This window comes from Heterocephalus glaber, unplaced genomic scaffold (genome assembly GCF_053883595.1).
Source record: "Heterocephalus glaber isolate CG9 unplaced genomic scaffold, H.glaber_assembly_v1.0 deba00000809, whole genome shotgun sequence".
In the NCBI taxonomy this organism is placed as follows: Eukaryota; Metazoa; Chordata; class Mammalia; order Rodentia; family Bathyergidae; genus Heterocephalus; species Heterocephalus glaber.
This window is the reverse complement of record NW_028258163.1, coordinates 2,038,128-2,054,659: the sequence shown is the minus strand read 5'-3', so window position 1 is coordinate 2,054,659 and position 16,532 is coordinate 2,038,128.

The following is a 16,532-nucleotide window of genomic DNA, read 5'->3' as shown; positions in this document are numbered from 1 at the left end:
TTTACCTTTTTTGTAGAGTCTTGCGTCCCTCTCTCCTCAGGGGAAGGTGAGGTGGGGAGAGCAGGCAGAGCAGTGGGTGTAGGCACCTTAAAAGTCTCACCTGTCTTTTCAGCCTTTTGTGTAACATGGCAATAGAGGGTAAGAGGAAACACAGAAGTGGAGGGTCGCCCCTGTATCTGAGGAGGCAGGGGTGTTAACTCACTCTCCTGTTTCAAAGGGGCTGGAGGAGCAGGCAGAGAGCAGGTGTGTGGTGGAGAAGTAGAGCGGGGGCTGGGTGCCTTTGGGTGTGGTGAGATCACTGTCGAGAGGGAGAGCCTGAGGAGGGAGCTAATGGAGCCGATCGGAGGTGGGGCCGTCGGGTGGAGGTGGAGCAAGAGGGGAGTGGTCTGCTGGGTTGAAGGAAGACATCTTGGACTCTGGGCAGGGATTGGGGGTCATGGGTGACATGGCATGGGCAAGGGGAATAGGAGAGGTGGTGCAACATTGACAGAGTGAGGGATGGGTGTGAAGGCAGGAGAAAGCCTGCCTAAGGGGACTTCAGACCATTTGCCGCTGTGTTGACAAGAGTTGTAAAGACCCCATGAAATGTTCAGGTTGAATGTTCTATTTTCTGTCCAGTGGTAGTCGTTTAATTTATATTGGGGCCTGATTGCAGTAAAAAAAAAAAAAAAATAAGGCATTGGGGCTTAATGTGGCCTGTGAGCCCAAGAGTTTTGAGATTAGCTAGCAAACATCCCAGCGATGTTGACTGTGGAGGTTTGGATTGTATAAATCCCACGTTGAAGGAGGGCCAGATGTGAAGGGTGAGTATCAGATAGCTCCTGAGGAGAAGGGCAAAAGGGAGGAGCGTCCTCACCTCCTTTGACATCTCTGGAGAGAGAACAAGAGGAGCTGGGCCAATGGGGGATCCCCCAGGGGCAGTGGTCCTGGCCACGGCCGAGGAGTCCATCTGACTTAGCACTAGGATTTTCAGAGAGAGAGAGAGAGAGAGGAGAGGGGAGAGATGAGAGGGGAGAGAGAGAGGCTGATCTGAGTACTCACCCAGAGATTAGGGACAGGTATGGATGCAGGGTGTCAGCAACAGCAAAGATGAAGGGCCCTGGTCAGGTGCTCATCTGGCAGGGTACGGGAAGGATGGTCAGGGGGCCAAACAACCCCAACCGGCAGGAGATTTTCATGAAATCCAGACTGTTGCCTTCCCGGGTTTCGGCACCAGAATGAAAGAAAACAAGCTGAAACAGGAGCACCTGAGACAGGGCTTTATTGGGAAGGAGCTGCCGGACTACTTCAAACAATGGTGAGAGAGGGTGAGACTAACTGGGGGTGAGGCTTATATAGGGTGGTGCAGCAGGGAGAGTATCGTGAGAGTTGAGCAACAGGATGCCAGGTGATTAGAAGGGGAAGATCACCTGGGTAGCAGGGTGGAGCAACAAGTTAGGTTTTGCTTCTCCAGAGGGGGTAGGTTTCACTCCCCCCAAGTGGCTCATTTTCATAAGCGGGAACCATTTTTGGAATGGGAGCCATTTTAGAATGTAGGACCGTTGGGGCCATTTTGTCTAGTAGAGAATTCTATCAAGTTCCATCTCCAGTACCAAAAAACAAAAACAACAACAACAACAAAACCAAAAAAATCAAAGCAGATTGTCCAGTGGCTATTTTTACAACTTTTAGAGACCTAATGATTATTATGATAAATATTATTTTTTAAATGTCTTCTGAAAATAAAAGTCTTCTGGTGATGTTATTTGGACATATTCTACAAAATAAAATATATTCATAGATAGCAGATAAAACTTCCAGAAATGTATTGAGTAATGTACCTACATTTGGTTACTGAATGATATACTATGGAGAATTAAGGAAAATAGATGTGGTTTCTAAATACACTATTTTTGAATTGCTGGGTTTTTTTGGGCAGGGGGTTGGTACCAGGGATCAAACTTGGGACCTTGCACTTGTGAGGCAGGCACTAGAACCACTGAGCTAACCACCCAGCCCTTGAATTAATGTTTTTGTTTTGTTTTGTTCCAGTACCGAGGATCAAACTCAGGACCTGGCAACTTGCCAGGCAGGCATGGTGCCACCGAGCTACATCACCATCCTAGTTTTTGTTTTTTTGAGACAAGGTCTCACTATGTAGTCCAGGCTGGTCTCAAACTTAAGTCGATCCTCCCACCTCAGCCTCCTGAGTACTGGGATTATAGGCAAGATCTGTCTTAAAAAAACAAAAGAAAGGAAGAAAAAAAGGAATTCAGAGAACCAGACAACTGTTTGAAAAATAACAATAAAAATGCTGGCAGCTCTGCTCTGAAGAAGGAACTTCAAGTCATATACTTGTACAATTTTCTGAATCAAAAGAACCTCTGAAAACCCAGAGGGAAATGTAACTGAACAAATACTTCCTTTCTCAAACTGGTAAGGTAGAGAAAGGAGAACAAGTATGTTTCAGAGGAAAACCTCCTCAGGCAGCACAGCAATGGCTCTCCATGACAAACTGTCAGATAATGAGTCACTAAGCTCAGGACCTGGCTCTATACCAGGGGTCCAAGTTTCAAGAACACTCCAGAGCAGTGATGGCAAACTTTTTAGAGCTTTCAATAATAATAAACAGCCAGCTGTGGCACATGTGCCATAAGTTCAACACCACTGCTCTAGAGGGTGCCTGGCAAAGTATTGTATAGCTGTTAGGGCCTCAAAGGTCCAATGCTTCTTCCATATTCCCCAGGGTAATCACTTTCCAGTGAACTAAAAGTTGTATCTCAAGAGGAGTCCCTACCCCAGCAAATGGTATTTTTTTACCCACCATCCACTGACACAACACATGGTCTTGGGCTTTAATTGGAAATGACTTGTCTCACTAGTGGTCTGACAGTCTATATTAGTCATGCTGCAGCCGCCTGTTATCACTGAAAGCTCTAAAAAGTTCACCATCACTGGTCTATACCTTTCTTGATTTTAAGAGGGACAGCTATTGAAGTGGTTTATTGGCTCTTATCCTGAAGGTCATATAAAATGACATACCACAGTGTACAGTGGCAGAAACCACATGTACTTAAGGGCCAAAAACCTGGCATTTTCACGTGTCAAAAAGGCCATGCCTTACTGTTCCATAGTTTAACCCACAGAATCCTTAACCCTAAAGAGTATTAACCTAAAAAGCTCTTTGAACATAGTCTCATTAAAATTCATTGACTTACATAACAAATATCCGTGTAACATGGGGAGAAACTGTCACATGGAGTATCCAATGGACATGTACTTAGAGCTCATCCACAAGATTAAAACACAAGGAGACTGTAAGTGCACACCCAAGCAAAGGGAAATACCCAATCTGGGAACTTCTCCTTCAGAGCAGTCAGTTGAAAGGATCTGTTGTCTTCTCTAGAATGATAGTGGGCAGCATTAGCCACAGTGACCATTCCTCTTTCTGGCTGTTCTCCCCAGACCTGTATTTCTATCCAGAACTGCCACACAGAGGCCTGGAGTCCATGGAAATAAAATACAAAGTAGTCTCCCCCTTTCTATTCAATTTCAATTTCAATTTCAATTCAAGTTTTTGGCTATATGTCAGTATTTTAATGGATACGGTTTGCAGGGTTTATAGTTTATACAGAATCAGAGTTGTAGAGAAAAGTTACAGTAGTAATATCTCAATTTCATAATATAGCTTATGTATTGTCCCTGTGGTTAATCTGAAAAAATTTTTTAGACATTTATAGAAAAAGTAAAGCACCGTGTTGGAGACACTGTATGAAAAACAAATTACTCCTTTGGTATTTTTCCTTTGGGAAGAAAGAAATTTCAGTAATAATCATGGTTTCCCTTTTTGGTTTTGGGTATTTCCTTATGCAAATAATTCTGTTCTTCTTTAGCATTATGAAGCTTTGATATTTTGCAAAGTCAGTAACAAGATGCTCATGCTTAGTATCTGGGAGGTTGTTTTAATGCCAGAAATGGTCAAGTAATTACATCCAGTATTCATGACTGTAATAAGCACACAATCTGTCAGTTTCTGAGATTAAATCTGTTAGGTCCTACCCTTTTAAGCACTTACCAGTCCAATTATTTAAATATAAGATGACCAAAAGTTGTATATTTTTAATTTTTATAACAAGAAATATAAAAATAATTGTATTAAATTTATTCAATACAAGAATTGAATGAGGCTAGAGAGTTAGCTCAGTGGCACCATGCCTGCCTGGCAAGTGCAAAGTCCTGAATTCAATTCCTGGTACCAAAAAAAAAAGGTGATTGGAATGACATTTGCCCAAGCAACACTTGGCATAATTAGTACGCAAACAAACAGGTTGCCTAAATGTCCCTCAGGGCAAACTGTTAAGTCGTTATGATTATGTGACCACTTGAATAACTATTTCTCAATCATTTAAAGCTCTAACAAATACATTTAAATTCTATAGAAAATAAGTAGCACAGTACCACATATTTAGGGAAAGTGTGAAGATCTGTCATTTCAGAATGATTTTTGCATGGAGTGTTTCAATAGTTTAGCAGATATAATTAAACATGGGAGGATTCACTAAGATATTACCAACTAAGGGGGCCAATTCAGACTGCTAAGGAAGCATGAATGTGTTTCATTATTTTGCTGACTTGTTGAGAATTGTTACCTTATAATGTTACTGAAATAAACATACTTGTTGGTATCTGTTAAACACAAAAACATCTTTAACTGTTTATTCTTTATCCCCATATTTCAAGTCTACACAGCCTTTTTACATTTTTTAAAAAAATTTGGAACCGGGGATCGAACTCTGGACCTTGTGCTTGCAAGGCAGGCGGCAGAACTACTGAGCTAAATCCCCGGCCCCTACACAGCCTTTTTAATTGCTGTTAAAAATATAGATGGCTCATGTGGGTATAATTGCTATTTTAATAAGTGATAGGAACAAAGAACCCAACGTGGAAATGTTTACATCAGTTGGAATCTTTTTTGACCTTGGAATGAAATGGTGCATCTTGATTTCACAGAAATTAAAATAACTTATTTGATAAACGGTGAACTTCATCATATTTGGAGGTTCAAAATCATTTCCCTTGGGGATGAAATCACTAAAGGGCTAAATAAACACTATGCTCCTTTACTGGGGGTAGGACAGAGGGAAGAAATTACCTTTCAGCCAGATTGAACCCCCCTCCTTATTCTAATCTCCATCCAAGGGAGGGGCAGAATGCCCAAACAAAGCATATACTTTAGATCCAAAGGTCTCTGTCCAAGTTTTTTAGTTTTCTGGATGAGTTCCCTCAGAACTGTTCAATACAAAGTGAAACATAAAAAATATCCATTCTTTAATATACCTCCACTTCTTTTAGGCCCAATAAAACCAAGATACAGTTAAAAAAATTGGACAGAAATAAATTCCAAATGGATCAGAGATCTAAATGTAAAAAATGAAATATGCAGGGCCGGGGATTTAGCTCAGTGGTTCTGGCACCTGCCTCGCAAGCACAAGGACCTAAGTTCGATCCCCGGTACCAAAAAAAGAAAACACACTAAAAATGAAACATGCAAGTACTAGAAGAAAATATAGATGGATTCCTTAAAACCTGAGTGTGGGAAGCCATCTAATCATGACTAATCTAATCCAGGTGAAATTGTGAAAGACTTAAAATTTTAAAAACATTTTAAAGAATTTTTCATGGGATAAAACGATATAGAACCTAAATGACTGAAATATAATATTTAAAATACATGGGGCTGGGGATTTAGCTCAGTGGTTCTGCTGCCTGCCTTGCAAGCGCAAGGACCCAAGTTCGATCCCCGGTACCAAAAAAAAAAAAAAAAAAAAAATACATAGTACAGATAGAGTATCTTGAATATTAGAAAATCCTAAAAATCAAAGGAGAAAAAGAACAAATATCTAGTGCAAAAATTGGCACAAATATAACACAATTAGCATATGACTAAGAATTTTTAGACATAGTGTCAAATGTTTGTGAGGATGTAGAACAACCAGAATTGTCATACATAATTGATGGGAATGTAAGTGGTATGTTACAGTTGAATGGGCAAAAAATACCAGGTTCTTGTGTACAAGGAAAGAATTGCCAAGTGTGCACTTTGTAGTAAGTAGCTGTCCCCTGATCTTCAGTAAACAGTAGCAGCAGGAACAGGTATAGGGGAGAGGAACCCAAGAAGAGGAACTCTCAAAGAGCCTCCTAGAGCCTCTACACAACTCAGGCTTCTAGTAGTTAAAGGTAAGATGTCTTTCAGTCCAGGGGGCTCCCATTCCATCTTTCACTGGCTTTGGAAGTGATGATCTGCCACCTCCGGCATCATGGCCTCCCAAGTTTAAACACGGATAATCACCAGGGCCCACAGCTGAATGAAGGGAAGGGAGTGGCTCATTCAATTTCCCTGTTTCTGACACATTGGAAAAAAAGATCTGGAATTTCTTTCAAGCTAAACAATATCTCCCTGATGATTCAGTACTTGACTTCCAAATACCTACCCAAGGTGTCAGCAAGGCTCCTTCCTTTTGTAGGCTCTAAGAGAGGATTTGAGCCCTTGTTTTTCTAGCTGCTAGAGGCTTCCTATACTCCTTGGCTTTCCTCCATCTTCAAAGCCAACATGAGTAGGCTAAGTCCTCATGTTTCTCTGACCCAGGCTTCTGCCTCTCTTCCATTTCTAAGGATTCATGTAAATAGTTTAGGCACACTTGGATAAACCAAGATTTCATCTTGTGGTCTGCAGGCTTAATCCCATCTGCAAGGTCCCTTTTGCCATGTAAGCTGGTTTTGGTTTTGGGGGGGTTTTGTTTTTATTTTTGTTTTTGAGATAGGGCCTCCCTATGTAACCCAGGGTGGCCTCAAACTCTGGGTAATCCTCCTGCCTCAGATTCCCAAGTGCTGGGATTAGAGGTGTGTAAGGCTTTTTATTTTTAGGTTCTGATATTGTAGATAGGTAAGTTAATTAGATATCTTGTAGGCAGTTAGACAGGGCGCCCCTCAAGGTCCTGGTACTCAAGGTGTCAGCCCTCCAGAACCCAACACAGCGAGGAGCCAACATGGAGAACAATTGAGGCACAGTCACTGGTTAGCATTATAAAAAGAAGAGGTACTACTTTCCCTAAAGATATCAGTGATCGATATTCTAAATGGGAAATTCCTTGTATGTGACTTGTTTTCCCATTTAATCCCCATTTAATCAATATTACCTGGGCGACTGTACCTGTAATCTTATTGGTTGGTTATGGTTTTGTCCCACCTCAGGCCCACCTTGTAAATTTCCATTGGGTCTTACAGTTTTCTCCTACTTTGTACCCGCCTCACCACATGGCTTTGCTGTGTAAAACATCTCTGAAAAGTGGGGTGGGCGGGCGACCCACTTTCCCATCCCCCTTCTGTCTCTCTTAGAACGCTATCTTTCTCTCAATAAATTTTCCTACTCTTAATCTCCATTGTTCCTAGAATTCATTCTTCTATTTTAGAGAACATGAACTTGTGTTTCAGATATCTAGTAGGTTTGGGAGTTACATCTACTCCCCCTATACTACTAGCACAAAGCAGGAAGTATGGTGGGGGACAGAAATCCCAGGCTTCTGGACATGGTGGTATTGTAGATAGGTAAGTTAATTAGATATCTTGTAGGCAGTTAGGGCCAGTGCTGAAGGAGCTGACATGGAGGACAAATGAGCCAAAATGGAGGACAATAGAAGAACCAACATGGAGGGCAATCAAGATACACTTACTGAAAGCAAGCATTGTAAAAGAAGAGAAACTACCACACCCCCACATAGCATGAAGAGCAGTGATTGATATTCTAAATAGGTATCAATACCCCAGGTGGGGACCAAGATCTTCCAAGAAAGATCCCTGACCCACTCTTTACCATTGAAAATCCTTGCTCATTCCTTGTGAAGTAAGCGAGTTAACCAGAACCCCCCCAATAGCCTGCGCCTGAACTTTATCCTTTTACCTCCCTGGACTGATTATTCAAAGTGATAAATTAACCAGCACATAACTTACCTTGTGGTTAAGAACAAAGGATGGGGGCTGGGGATTTAGCTCAGTGGTGCCGCCATCTGCCTCTCAAGCACAAGGTCTTGAGTTCGATCCCATGTACCAAAAAAACAAAACAAAACAAAACAGAGGACAGGACTTGTCTTGTGGTTAAGAACAAGGCACAGGACATGTTTTGTTTTTTGTGTGGCTTTTTTTTTTGGTACCAGGGATCGAACTCAGGACCCTGTGCATTCGAGGCAGGCACCGGAACCACTGAGCTAAATCCCCAGCCCCAGAATATGACATGTTATACTGCAGCCCTAACCATAAAGATAGGAATTTCCTGCTGGATCCCCAAAATTGGATTTTAATCTAACTTGTAATATGCTTCTGTATGCTTGTGCTTGCTCAGAGATCATGATATACCATTGTGTGGTTTTTCCCTTTAAAAATTGGGTTTTCCTGCTTGATTGGTACCAAGGGAGATGAGAGGGTGAGCTCGCCCTTTGGTCGCTGGCTAATTAAAGGACTGTTTATGTTGTTGTTGTTGTTTTTGGTACTGGGGATCAAACTCAGGACCTTGTGCTCCTGAGGCAGGTAGCAGCACCACTGAGCTAAATCCCCGGCCCTAAAGGACTCTTTTAATTTGGGCATCTTTGTGGCATGGTGTTTTTCTCTGGGACAGCTATAACACTTGTACACTTGCTACATGACTTGTTTCTCCACTGGATCCCCATTTAATCAGTATTACCTAAGTGATAATACTTGTCATAATCTTATTGGTTGTTCGTAGTTTTGTCCACCTTGTGATTTCTCATTGCATCAATATTACCTAAGTGACTACCTGTAATCTCACTAGTTGACTATAGATTTGTCCCACCTTGAACCCACCGTACCTTGTGGCTTTGTCCATAAAACACCTGTGAGAAGGTGGGTGAGGGGGCAACCCATTTTCCAGTCCCCCTTTTGTCTCTCTCTCTTTTTTTTTTTTGGTACCAGGGATTGAACTCGGGTCCTTGTGCTTGTGCAGCAGGCAGTGAAACCACTGAGCTAAATCCCCCTCCCGTCCCTTCTGTCTCTCTTAGACAGAAGCTATCTTTCTCTTAATAAATTTTTCCTTCTTTTAACCCCCATTGTTCCTAGAATTCATTCTTCGATTTTAGAGAACATAAACTTGCACTTTGGATATCTAGCATGTTTGGGAGTTACATCCATTCCCCCTGTATCAGTGGCACATACCTGTGATTCCAGCACTTGGGAGGCTGAGGCAGGAGGATTGCCAGAACTTCCAGGCCAGCCTGGGTTACATAGTGAGTTGAAGAACAGCCTGAGCTACATAGTGAGACCCTGTCAAGAAAGAAAGAAGGAAGGAAAGAGAGAGAAAGAGGGAGGGGGGGCAGGCAGGAAGGAAAGAATGAAAGGAAGGAAGAAAGAAAAGAAATCCCAGGCTGACCTAAACAAAGGAATAAAGTGTACAGGTTTTTATGGCATCATGGGGGTGGGCAGAGACAGGGCTGCTTGTTGTTGTGAACAGGGAACGTGCCTCTCTGCAGTTAAAGCTGAACTTACTGGCAGAGAGGTTTTCCTCCATACCCTCACATTCCTGGGCTTGCCTGGCCCAACACTCCTTCTCAAACACCTCCGGAATTTTCTCTGTTCTCAAACAGTTACTTCTACCTCCCCACCAAATGTACATGAAATGTAACTCTGTGCTTTGAGCTTGTTATCTGATAACCAATAAATTTGCTGAGCCCATCCATATGACTTGTACTCTTTGGTTTTTGTACTTTTTTGGTTCCAGGGATCGAACTCGGGTCCTTGGGCTTGCACAGCATGTGGCGAAACCACTGAGCTACATCCCCGGCCCAGACTTGTACTCTTTGTAATGATGGGGAAAAGTTTTAGACTGCTTAGTAGATTAACTATTAAAGTAGTTATAGGAACAAAATAGGTAGTGTATCCCTTTAAAACTTGCCTTAGCCCATTGTTCTGGTTGTTTAAAGTGATACATGACTCTTTTGACCTATAGCCCTCCTACAGATAACATTTTAAAAACAAAGTTGCAATGCTTGGACAAATTTGTGATATATGTGCTTTAACTGTCATGTGTTTGTGCCTGTAATCAGTGAAACCACCTGTGTCTAACCATTAAACAGGAACTGGAATTTTGTTTGCTCAGCAAAGACCACTAGGGATGAGATAATGGCTAAAAAGGGTATAAAAAGGAAACGCTGAACAAAGGGGCGTGTGGACACTGACCAGACCAGTTTATGGTGGTCCTGCCTGCTTGCAAGTAAACTTTTATTATTTTACCCGAATTCTGTGTCTCAGTGTATTTCTTTCCGGGATTTCTGGAACACCAACTACTGCAAGCCCACCCCCTCCTGAGAGTATAACCTGCCCTGCTCAAACCAAAGGGCGGTCAGTCTCTTGGTGTGTGAACCCAGGCTGACCCACCAGTGCTGAGAATAAAGCTTGTTCTACACTTTGCTTTTGAGACTCCTGGTTTCCTTTCCATTCCCCCGGAACTGTAACTCGTAACAGAACTTTCCGCTGCAGTCATGATAGACAGAAGTGGAGTTTTGCTGTGCCTGGGCTCTTGTTTACCTTGCCTTTTTTTGCAATGCTAGCGTCATTACCAGTTTAAGTCCCCACCTTAGGGTTTGATTTTTACTATGCTAATAAAGCAAAGGTAACTATAAGTTACTTTAGTAATATTCTTTTTTTTTCCCCACTGGGGATCAAACTCAGGACCTTGCCCTTGTGAGGCAGGCAGCAGAACTACTGTGCTAAATCCCCAGCCCACTTTAGTGATATTCTACTACTGCATTTGTCCCTTAACACCTGGAATTTGCCCCTTATCCTCTGGGAAAGTTCCTGATTGGGGTTTGGAGAGGGGCAGATCACTCCCCACTTTAGTGGGTTTAATTTTAATAATCTTCTTTTCCTTGGGCCTGGCTTCTTGGTGTTTCTGGGGAGTAGAGTGGCCAAGGTGACTTTTTAAACTCTGGTCTCCTGTGTGGCATCTCGTGATAGGCAACCTGACTGCATTTGTGTAAAGTCCAGTGATTCCGGGTGTTTGCCTCCCCCTTACCCCCTTGGGAGTCCCCTCAGTTGATGCCTGATAGACCACTTCATCCTGCAGTCTGCAGCTGTATGTTATCTTTACACCTTCCCATTTGGTAGAGCAGTCTGCAACTGTGTTATCTTTACAACCTTGTAAACAGGATACTTCGCACCTGTGTGATATTTTGTTTCAACTAAACTGTGTGAAACTTCCCCTGACCCACACTGAGTTAGAAAAGATCTGGTCCTGTGAAATTCTGCTTGAGCTCTCTCCAATTAGAAGAGCCACTTAAAAGAAGCGCACAAACTGGTTTTCATGGTCGAGAGTTTTCCGAGCATGAGCTTGCTCTCGACTCCCAGCTGACAATAAAAAGGACTCATAATTTGGCTCAGAGTGTGGTGATTCTCTAGAATCTCACGTGATTAAGTATAACAATATTTTTGGGGGGCGGGTACTGGGGATCGAACTCAGGTCCTTGTGCTTTTGGGGCAGGCGGCGGAACCACTGAGCTACATCCTGGGCCCAAGTATAACAATCTTAATATTACAGCCTTCAAAGACTGGTCTACTTTGCAACTCCTAACTCTGGTGTGAGTCAGCCTGGTAAGACTGAAGGCTAGCTGAGCTGTTCACAACCTTTAAACTGTACCAGGTCACCTAAGTGGCAGCCTCAGAGGCCTGCAGAGCTTCCAACAGTACTGGTGCCACTCAGAATAGCATCTGCCTTTCTCTTTTGTCATTAACCCTGGCTCTAATTACAATTGAGATGGCTGATGGACGAAATCTACAAGGAAGAGCACAGAAGCAGGAAGGTAAGAGCACAAGGCTGGAACCTGGAGAAAAGCCAGCATTGAGAGGAGAGCTCAGGAGAGGCCCCTGGGCAGGCAACTTGACTTGTGTGAAGGGCACTGGTCTGCCTGATCACCTTTGGCTTCCCCTCAGCTTCCTTACCTGTTCTTTCCTGATGTGAAAAATCCTAGTCCACTCTGATTAAAAATGCCAGGAGGAAGATTTTGCAGATCAGCTTAAAAACATATATATTTTGGGTGTTTTTTTCTGTTTGTCTTTGTTGTTGTTGTTGTTACTGGTCATTGAACCCAGGGCCTTTTCACTGAACTATATCCACAGTCCTGATCCTATCCCCCCTCCTTTTTCTTTTTTTGAGACAAGATCTTGTGTAGTTCAGGCTGGCCTTGAACTCACTATGTAGCTCAGGCTGACCTCAAACTTGCAGCCATCCTCCTGCTTCAGCTTCCCAAGTGCTGAGATTACAGGCTTGGGCCACCACACCTGGCTCCCTGCCCCTTTTTTGGTACCGGGGATTGAACTCCAGACCTTGTGCTTGTCAGGCAGGCAGCAGAACCATTGAGCTAAATCCCCGGCCCTCCCACACCCCCTTTTTGAGATGGGGTCTCCCTAAATCCCTAAGTTGCCAGGTTGGGCTGGATTCACGATCCTCCTGTCTCAGTCTCCCAGAGTGCTGGCATTACAGGCATGTGCTGCTGTGCCTGACTATCACTTCTTCAGCCCTGTCAGTGACCGCACATTACACATATGTTGTTCATTTTGGGAACAAAGACACAACATACAGTTGTGTTATTTCCTTATCTCCTGGTGATAAAACCCACTCTACAAATACAGAAAATTGAAGGAGGGAACTTGCCAACAAAGATTAAAAGTTCAGCAAGGAAACAAAAAGGAATATACTGAAATTTGGATCAAATGTAAATGAATTATAGAAATCCTTCGCCGTGAAATTGTTGACCCTGATGTTCTCTGAGACACTCTGGAAATGGAGAAGCCATCTGTTGATGGGCTGTGTCCAGAGCTTAGCTACTGTGAATTGGGTTGCTATAAACACATATGGATAGTATGGTGTAGGGAAGGTGTATGGGACCTGTATGGGACAAATGAGATTTCAATTTTTAGTTTTTTGAGGAGTCTCCATCCCAATTTCCATAGCAGTTGTACCAGCTTACATTCTGTTATGGTGTAAATCTAAAATGTTCCCCAAAATGTCTCAGGTTCAAGGTGGAGGGGTGAGAGACTGGGGTTGTAGCTTGGAAGGGTGTGTTTTTTTCTCCAGTCCTCCCTTCTCTTTCTGCTCCCTGATGTTAGCAGCTGTCCTCTGCAGCAGGCCCTGCCACTTCAATGTTTCTGTTTTGTGCAAAGCTTTGTAATAAGATGAGATCCCAGTTGTTGATTCTTTGTGATAGTTTCTGTGTGGTCAGGGTTTTGTTCATGAAGTCTTTGCCTACACCAATGTCTTCAAGAGTACTACCTAATCTCTCTTCCAGCAGATTAACTGTTTCTTTTTAAATACTTAACTCCTTGATCCATTTCGATTTTAGTTTAGTGCATGGTGAAAGATATCAGTCTAGTTTCAATCTTCGGCATGTGGAAAGCCATTTTTTCCAGCACCATTTATTAAAAAGGCTATCTTTCTTCCAGTGAAGGTGTTTGGCTCCTCTGTCAAAGATAAGGTGGTTGACTATGTCTGGAGTTTCTGCATCTTCTAATCTGTTCCATTGATCCTCAGATCTGTGTTTTTGTTTGTTTTGTTTTTGTCAGTACCATGCTGTTTTGAATTGCAGTTTTCTAATGCCTAAAGGTGCTTAGCACTGTGTGTATATTTATTGGTCATTTATATTTCTTCTTTTGACAAGTATCTATTCGGTTCATTTGCCTATTTTTTGACTGGGTTGTTGGAATTTGGGGAGTTATTTTCTTTTTCCTCTATTGTGAGAGTAGCTGGCAATTTTTTCCCATTCTGTAGGTTGTCTCTTCACTCTGTTGATTGTTTCCTTTGTTTGTTGTGCAAAAGCTGCTTTTTTGGGGACTGGGTACCAGAGATCAAACTCGGGTCCTTGAGCTTGTGAGGCAGGTGGCAGAACCCCTGAGCTAAATCCCCAGCTTTTTTTTTTTCACTATGTAGTTTGAGCTGGCTTTGAACTCACAGCAACCCTCCTGCCTCAACCTCCCAAGTGCAGGGATTACAAGTGTGTGCTACCATGCCCAGCCAAAAGCTTTTTAATTTGATGTCCACTTATTGATTCTTGCTATTATTTCTTGTGCTATTGGAGTTCTATTCAGGAAGTCCTTGCTTGTGCCCGTGGCTTCAAATGTGTCCTGTTATCTTCCAACAGTTTCAATATTTCTGTTTTCAAACCTAGGTCTCTGACTAATTTTGACTTTATTTTAGTACAAGATAAGAGATATGGGTCTAGTTTTATTCTTCTACATGTGGATACCCAGTATTCCCAGCACCATTATGTTACAGAGGTTGATTTTCTCCAGTGTGTTTTTGGCTCCTTTGTAGGTCTACTTTTTTTGGAGGGGAGGTGGGGTTTCTGCATTTTCTAGTCTGTTGTCTACATTGGCTGTTTTGTGCCAGTACCATGCTGGTTTTGTTATTATAGTTTTGAAGTATAACTTGAAATTGAGAATTGTGATGACTCCTGCTTTGCTCTTTTTGCTTAAGATTGCTTTGGCTATTCGGGTCTCTTCTGGTTCTATATAAATTTTAAGATTTTTTTTCCTAGCTTTGTGAAGAATATTGTTGGTTTTTTTTTTTTTTTTTTTGGTACTGGGGATCAAGCATACAACTTTGTGCTTGTGAGGCAGGTGTGGTGCCACTGAGCTAAATCCCTGGCCCTATTGTTGGTATTTTAATAGTGATTACATTAAATCTTTGTATCATTTTTGGCAGTATGACTATTTTAACAATATTAATGCTTCCTTTTCATTTCCATTTCCTAATACCCTCTTCAATTGCATTCTTCAAAGTGATATAGTCATTATAGAGGTCTTTCACCTCCTTGGTTAGGTTGATTCCTATGTATGTATGTATGTATGTATGTATGTATGTATTTAGAAACAAGGCCTTGCTATGTAGTTCAGGCTGATCTTGAACTGATGGCAATCCTCCTGCCTCAGCCTCCTGAGTACTGGGATTGCAGGCGTGCACCACCATGCCTGGCTGATATTTAATTTTTTTGAAGCAATTGTGAATGGACTTCTTTTCCTAATTTCTTTCTCAATTGATTCATTATTGGTGTATAAGAATGCTGTTGATTTCTGTGTATAGATCTGCCAGACTCTTGAGAGTCTTGTAGGATGGGAATGGTGGCACATGCTTGTAATCCCAGCATTTGGGAGGCTGTGGCAGGATTGCTGTGAGTTGAAGGCCAGCCTGGGATACACAGTGAGTTCAAGACCAACCTGTACTTCACAGTGAGACCCTGTCTCAAAAAAGTAAAAAAAAAAAAAAATCTTGTGGTATTTTTTGGGGGGGGTTTCTATGCAAGGATCGTATCATCTACAAATAGATAATTTAACTTCTTTTTCCACCCTTTCTTCTATTTGTATGCCTTTTCTTTCTTTTGCTTGATTACTCTGGCTAAAATTGAGTACTATATTGAACAGGAATGGCAGAGTGGACAACCTTGTCTCATTCCTGATTTTACAGTGAAAACTTTCAGTTTTCCCCCATTTAATATGATACTAGCCAGGCATGGTGGCACATGCCTGTAATCCCAGCATTCGGGAGGCTGAGGCAGGAGGATCGCTGCAAGTTTGAGGCCATCCTGGGCTACACAGTGAGTTCAGGGCCAGCCTGAACTACAAAGAGAGAGCCTGCCTCAAAAAACCAAAAAAACAAACAAAAAAAAGATACTGGCTGTGTGTTTGTCATACACATTATTGTTTTGTTTTTTGTTTCTTAAAATGGTCTCACTATGTAGCCCAGGCTGGCCTTGAACTCACTGTGATCCTCCTACGTCATCCTCCCAAATTCTGGGATTACAGGCATGCACCACCACACCCAGCTTGTCATACATGCTTTTATCAGTTTGAGGTTAGGTCCTTCGTACATATTAGGGTTTTTATCAGGTAGTGTTGTTGGATTTTGTCAGAGGCTTTTTCTGCATCCATCCAGATGATTATGTGATTTCTATCCTTGATTCTATTTATATGGTATATTTTATTATTTTTAATAGCAACACATTTATTGGTACATTTCAGGCATGCATAATGATAACGCTCATCATAGGGAATTTGCCCCTGTACACGGTACACGGTACCTCCTGCCTCTTTTTCCCATTCTCCCCTCCCCTCAAGCTCCCCAAATCTCAACAAAAACATTGTTTCTATTTTTTTCCTTTTATTTTCACTTTTTTCCCTTGTCCCTTCCTTCCTTTCTCCCTTGTTCTTCCCATTTGAACATTTTCTTCCCATTTCCCAATATCTATTATATATTTTAGTCCTTATTTCCACTTTCAGTTTCTCACACTAGAGAAACACTGCAGCATTTAAACATGTGTGTCTGATTTATTTCACTTGAGTATGGTCTCAAGGTGCATCCATTTAGCTGTAAATGTCTTGGTCTCTTCCTTCTTTATGGCAGAATAGTACTCTGTTATGTAAAAAAAAAAACCCCACATCTTTTTTATGCATTTGTCGGCTGATGGGCATTTGGGTATTTCCAAGATTTAGCTATTACAAAT